The sequence below is a fragment of the Triticum dicoccoides genome, chromosome 4B, assembly GCF_002162155.2.
Source record: "Triticum dicoccoides isolate Atlit2015 ecotype Zavitan chromosome 4B, WEW_v2.0, whole genome shotgun sequence".
NCBI lineage: Eukaryota > Viridiplantae > Streptophyta > Magnoliopsida > Poales > Poaceae > Triticum > Triticum dicoccoides.
In genome coordinates this window covers 422,680,944-422,686,943 of record NC_041387.1, presented here as the reverse complement: position 1 = coordinate 422,686,943, position 6,000 = coordinate 422,680,944, and the positions used below count along the sequence as shown (strand labels likewise).

Below are 6,000 nucleotides of genomic sequence, written 5' to 3'. Positions count from 1 at the left end.
GGCTAGGTAATATCCCTTGGTGTAACGGTGGCTATTGATCTCAAAATTGACCTCTGGGGAGTGGTAAAGAGCCTTGCAAACACTGAAGAATGCTGAAGCACATTGTTATCTTTGTAAGAACCAGCCATGTCGAAGAAAGAATGCCATATCCACAAATCTCGTGAAGCCACAGCTGCAAGTATGACAGTGACACCTTTCACATGCCCCTTGTACTGCCCCTGCCAAGCAAATGGACAGTTCTTTCACTTCGAGTGCATACAATCTATACTACCAAGCATGCCCGGAAAGCCCTTGTCACCATTGATCACCAACAACCTCTCTGTATCAACGGCAGTCGGCTCTCTCGGGTACTCGAGGGCGAACACTGCCACCACGGCCTTGCAGAAACTATACACTGAGAGGAGACATGTGGACTCACTCATACACACATACTCATCCACAAGGTCACCAGGAATTCCATATGCAAGTATGTGGATAGCCACAGTGCATCTCTGGTAAGAAGAGAACCCAAGATACAAGGGCATCCTCTTTGCGCACTCAAAGTATGGGTCATATCCTACCACTCCCTCCCGAATACGAATTGAACACATGTCTCCTCATTCTGGATCGGCGATGAAATTGTTGTGGTTTGAAGAGTGCGACATTCTCAAAGTAACCGGCATAGAGAAGGGTGTGGCCTTTATCCCTATTGTGATTCAAGGTCGGAGCATGGCCGGTGATTGATTCCCTGAACCACAGCCGCTTCCTACTAATGTGGTCATGGACGACCAATGCAGCGACCATAAGCTCTTCATTATCTGGGGACGAATCGTCTGATGAGCAAATGAAGTTGTGAAAGAAATATTCATCCCCACCGTCCATTGTACCTTGTGAGCAAAGCGTTGAACACCTTGCGATCATGGTTGAGACATGGCAGCGAAATGTACGTTCAGCTCCCCTTGTAGGCAACAAAGCAAGGATTAGGGTCGGTGGTGGTGGTGAGCGCCCTGCGGCAATGCAGCGCCTACCGAAAGTTGTTGGGGTCGATGGGCGGTGTCGACGACAGTAGCTTCTCTTCCACCGGCAACAAGGAACCACGAACGCCGGCAAAAAGCTTTCCAGATCACGGGCGTGGGACGGCTATGGCATGGCGTGGTCGTGTTCCGAACGGCCTTGGTGGAAAGCAACGCGCCCGGGAACGGGGTGACGACAGCAATGGCGGGGGGTAGAAAGACGACAAGGAAAGACAACAAGGGGCGTTTGTGCCACCGACGGGCTGGTCAGGGAGGACAAGAGCACATGCCCAGCCCGCCCGCCGCACGTCCATTTGCCCGCAAACGCGGTCTAAAGTTGGGCTGGAAATGGGTTGAAAGCGGATCGAAAATGGACATCAGTTTGTTTGCTACTGCATGTTGAGCCGTCTGTTCTGTCTGTTTATCCTGAACGAGCGCGGTCGGACCATTTGTGGTTGCACGTTGGAGTTGCCCTCGCTCCTGTGTATCTCACGTGTGTACTGCACACGCGCGACGACAGTCGGTCCACTGCCACACGACTGTGTGCGGTTGCCGATGGACCAACGTAGGTGCTGTTCTATCAATGCTCTTCAATTTCTTTCGTAAGAAAATTATGCGTAAGGCGTGCTAGTCGGTAGTTATATCCACTAGATGACCAGTTGCGCCAGTTGCGCCAATGGCGCAAAGGCCGAGAGTAAGCCATGTATTGAAAGAATGTACATTAATATTATTCGGGCACATATTGAAACATATGAAAATAAGTATTTATTGCTGGTAGATAGATGCTTAGTGATGATACGTAATGTTCTAAGAAGCTTACGATTAATTATTTACAATGTTATTAGCAAAGAAAGTAGATAGTCACATATAGACGCTATGAAGTGATAAATATTAAACAAAGTCATCGCTGCATGTTTGACCATGACGCAAAAAGCGAGAGCGAGCCAGCATTCAAAGCATGTGTATGAGATTGATTTAGAATCAACTTAAAATACTTATATTCCATTACACGAAAGCTTGATGCTTGAAAGAAAATATTCAGATCACTTGGTGATAGCATACATTGGCTTTACAAAACATGCTATATTAGCATAGATGAATGGTGCATATAGTGCTTGCCCGTTAACCGCTCGAGTCTTGTACCCACCGTTGGCAGGAAGGAAAGAACCTATGACCCAGACGGACGAACAACCTAGCCGCACACTGCAGACATGATCAGAGGCCTATAGAGGAACAAAAGAATCAAGCGACTGTGTATAAAACAATAAGCAGATGGTACACTTTATTAATTATTTTTCTAGCTGTTTTTCCTTTATCACCAAGCAGCACGTATTAGTTGGGTAAACAATAACCAGGTGGTACATTTGATATCGGAACCCCCATACATTTATTATCTCTACTCATTTAAAGAACTAACCCGAGCAGGCATTGCAAGACTATTAAGAATCGGTATGAAATTAAGAAAAGTGGGCATCCTCTGTAAACATGGATATCGACCAATGGCATATGAGCACACAATCACCCAGGAAGAAAACCACCAAGACAAGCATAAGTAATCAATAACACATTTTTTTTCTAACAAGATCTGAAGGAAAACCCATACAAAGCACGACAAGCATAATAAGGTGAACCCCGAAACACATAGACAGGCAACCTAGCCGCACAAATGCAGGAGTTCACGGCCTATATTATCAAGAAGTAATAACCCAAGGCAATCTGAGTAGACCTAACCTTGTTGGTTAACGGCATGGTCGAACGAACCAACAAAGAACCTGCACAGCCAGAGAAACATGCAATGCAAAATGTTTCAGCTCACAGGCATTTCATCGAACAGGAGACGGCATGAAAGATATTACCACATCTTGCAAGAATATAAGGGAAAGAAACCCCACATTAGCTTAGGAAAACCAAATGTGGCCGAGACTGCCGCATCCTCTGCTTAGGCGACATCCAGTAGAGCATAGTGCAGAACTGCAGATTCAGAACATGCAGATCATGTTAAGTTAAATACCCGTATATATGTGCAAATATATCACTTCTAAATTTCACCAGTAAGTCATGACAACAGTTTGGCATTAACAATAGTGTAAAAAAATAGCAGGAAGCATACTTAGTTAATCGAATACATCACAAGCTTCAATTGCTGAAACAAATAGTCCAATGATCAAATTCAAGAGAAGTAATTTGGGTTTCTGTATTAATAGATAACATGAGCTGATAGTAGCAATTAAAAAAGTCATCATAAACCTGTCTGGAAAGCTGAATTAAAGCTTTGAAGCAATGGGTGCCAATAGCATGAAGTAAAGAAAAAAAAACTTGAGGCGGGCTCAGGATAATCTTCGAAATTTTTAGTAATCATCTGGCCAGACCGAACAATCAAACAAGGTTGTAATTCCTACCTCAAGGGTACACTGGAAAACAGCCTCGAATATACGAGGCGCATCATCAAGCATTTCAGCTTTGTACCTTCAGTATAAATACAAAGATTAGAAATGATGTACAACAACATCAGAGTATTAAGTATTAACAATAAATAACTGGATATGGAACCTAGATGACTGAGAGAAGAATCTTCATACAGACTACCACTCACTACTTAGAGAACATTTTAGTTCCCAGCTAGAGAAAAAAATGGGTATCAAATTCACAATACTTTTTTTTGCTTTAAGACAAACTGGCCAATGTTCTGATATTGTGCCAGAAGTAATCGGACCAATGTACTGATATGTGCTAAGGTTTCTTGAGCGAATGTGACTGGTGAGGAGCAAGTGTGTGCTGCTCTGAACCTTTTTGTTTTACAAAAGAGAAACTGGCCTGCACTTTCCCACTGCATGGACAATTGGACATATAATATTTAGTGCTGGTACAAGGGTTTGTTGCTGCTGACTGATAGAAATTCAGGCACAAGCGCTGGTGATCTTAGTGGGAACAATCAAAACAGAAGCAGCAAATGAATCCCAGTAGACCCATGTCAGAATAATATATTTGCAATAGAATTTAGCATGTTATTTCTGTAGATAAATGCAGCAGAGACACATGTATATTCGACGGCAATGGGTCTTGCACGCATTGCATGAAGGGAAGGGAACGAGCCGGCTTAACCAACAGAACAAATGTGTGTAGCCTGCGTCGTACCTTGCGATAGAGCTCGTATCCGGCCTTGATCCTGACGTCTTGGCCCTTTCTGAAGTCGAGTATGGTCTAGGCGAACTCGACGGCGCCGCTCTTCCTCTTCTGCAGGCAGGCAGGAACAGAGGAACGACAAGGTTCAGGTTTAGGTACAGGTAATACAAAATCAAGATGGTTATGGCCATGAAGGCAAATGCTGATGGTTGGGGGAATGGGCAGTGATTCTACTGTACCAGCTTGAAGTTCTTCTCTGCGAGAAGGCGGCCCTTGATGTTGAGGCCGAGGAGGCCGTCATCGGTGAATGAGACGGCCGGGGCCCGAAGCAGCCGCTCCCGCCTCTGTGGTCTCGCGCCCGAGCGGCACCTCTTCGCAGCTCAACGCCGCAACCACCGCTCCTCTCGCCTCTTCGCAGGTCGACGCCCGCATCCGCCGCTCCCATGCCTCGATCCAACCCTGCATCAGCCGCTCCCCCGCCTCAAGCCAGTGCCACCGTCGCCGGGAAGCTCGCCTCCGCACCCGGGGCGGACAAGGGGTCAATACTATAATGCTGAAAATGCATGTAGATCAACAAAACTGCACTGCAACCACATATACACAACACTGAAATTGTATGAGCATCTAGAACTATGTTAGTCTATCTCTGTCTGGACCATTTTCTCGACCATCATTCCTACAGACCAGACATACACAACACTGAAAACTTCACTACAACATCATTTCTCTCCTATTGATATACAATAAATATGGGGGGAAATTTCTATAGAAAGAAAGGTTGGTCTGCTCAAACATGATCTGCCTTCTCCACTGTACCATCTCTGCCTGGACCACTGTGAAAAGGGGAAGGAAATAAGATCACCTGGTCTTGTCGAAGTCAGGGGGCGTGTGGGTCTGTATGAGACGCAGTCCGTCGAGCTCCCCTCTCCTTCCTTTAGCTGCTAGTCACCAGAAGCAGGGGGGCGGCAAGCTCAGGTTGAGAACGATGGCCGGCAGCACCGCCTCCATGAGGGTCGGTCAGACGGAGCTGCGGCGTCATCCCGATGGACGTAAATAGAGGCGGCAGCGGCGGCGAGCACGGAGAGAGGAGTCGGAGCGGCGGCAGCGGCGAGGACGGAGGAAGGAGTCGAAGAGGCACTCATTAGCTCGTCGTCACCTCGCATCGGTCGAGCCACCGCCGGGACGCCCGGATCTCCTCTTCCTCCTCCAGATCCTGCCTCCCTCCTCTTCCTCCAGATCCGGGGCAGGCGGCGCGGGGAGGAAAGAGACGGCTGGGGCGAGATTTAAGGTTAGATGAGGGAACGGGGATGGAGGAGAAAGAGGACGGGCACGGGGCTCACCACGGCCGTCGAGCGCGTCCCTCGCGTGGTGCGGTGGTTTTTTCCTCGCGTGGTGCGCTGCGTCCTGGCTGTTTTTTTTTCACGCGCGGGGCGATGCGGTGGTTTTTTTCCTCGCGTGGTGCGGTGCGCTCGAGGCATCGGTTGTGACTAGGAGTCTAGGAGGCTTTATATGTTAGATTAGATGTATCACCAGGAACAGAAAGGGACTTCATGTGCAGTTAATATCACTTGTACTGGACCTAGTTGCTCTGACATGCTCCACATCGAGCAATTTAACTGAACGGCTTTACGAGGGTACCATGATGCTACGTGCGCGTCTCTTGTGCGGAAACGTCATGGAGTCGGCCGAGTCCAGTCAACTGACGGTTCCCTGGCAGTTTCGCAACGAAACGAGAGTCAAACCGTAGTTTTCAGCACCGGCCATGTCCGACTGTAAAAATACACTACGTAATCCAGGGCAGTAACACGACGGCAGAGCAAGCAATCGGCGCTCGCTGTCTGAGCTCACATTTCGCAGCTGCATCGGATAGGGTACGTGGATTTGT

The 6,000-nt window shown here is 47.7% G+C and overlaps 1 long non-coding RNA gene across 8 annotated transcripts; it reads right to left on the bottom strand.

The window, feature by feature from the left end:
• Nucleotides 1–1,939: 1,939 nt before the first annotated feature.
• LOC119290650 lies at nt 1,940–5,589 on the bottom strand. Of its 8 annotated transcripts, none has more exons than XR_005141936.1 (7): nt 5,456–5,589; nt 4,978–5,386; nt 4,355–4,668; nt 4,128–4,226; nt 3,392–3,458; nt 2,724–2,963; nt 1,940–2,215 (listed from the first exon to the last, which is right to left on the bottom strand). It is a non-coding gene; the product is annotated as an uncharacterized LOC119290650 (long non-coding RNA). The 8 variants fall into 8 exon arrangements; XR_005141940.1 differs by lacking the exon at nt 5,456–5,589 and having other exon boundaries at nt 2,724–2,764; nt 2,849–2,963; nt 4,978–5,449; XR_005141942.1 differs by lacking the exon at nt 5,456–5,589 and having other exon boundaries at nt 2,724–2,764; nt 2,852–2,963; nt 4,978–5,449.
• Nucleotides 5,590–6,000: the final 411 nt, after the last annotated feature.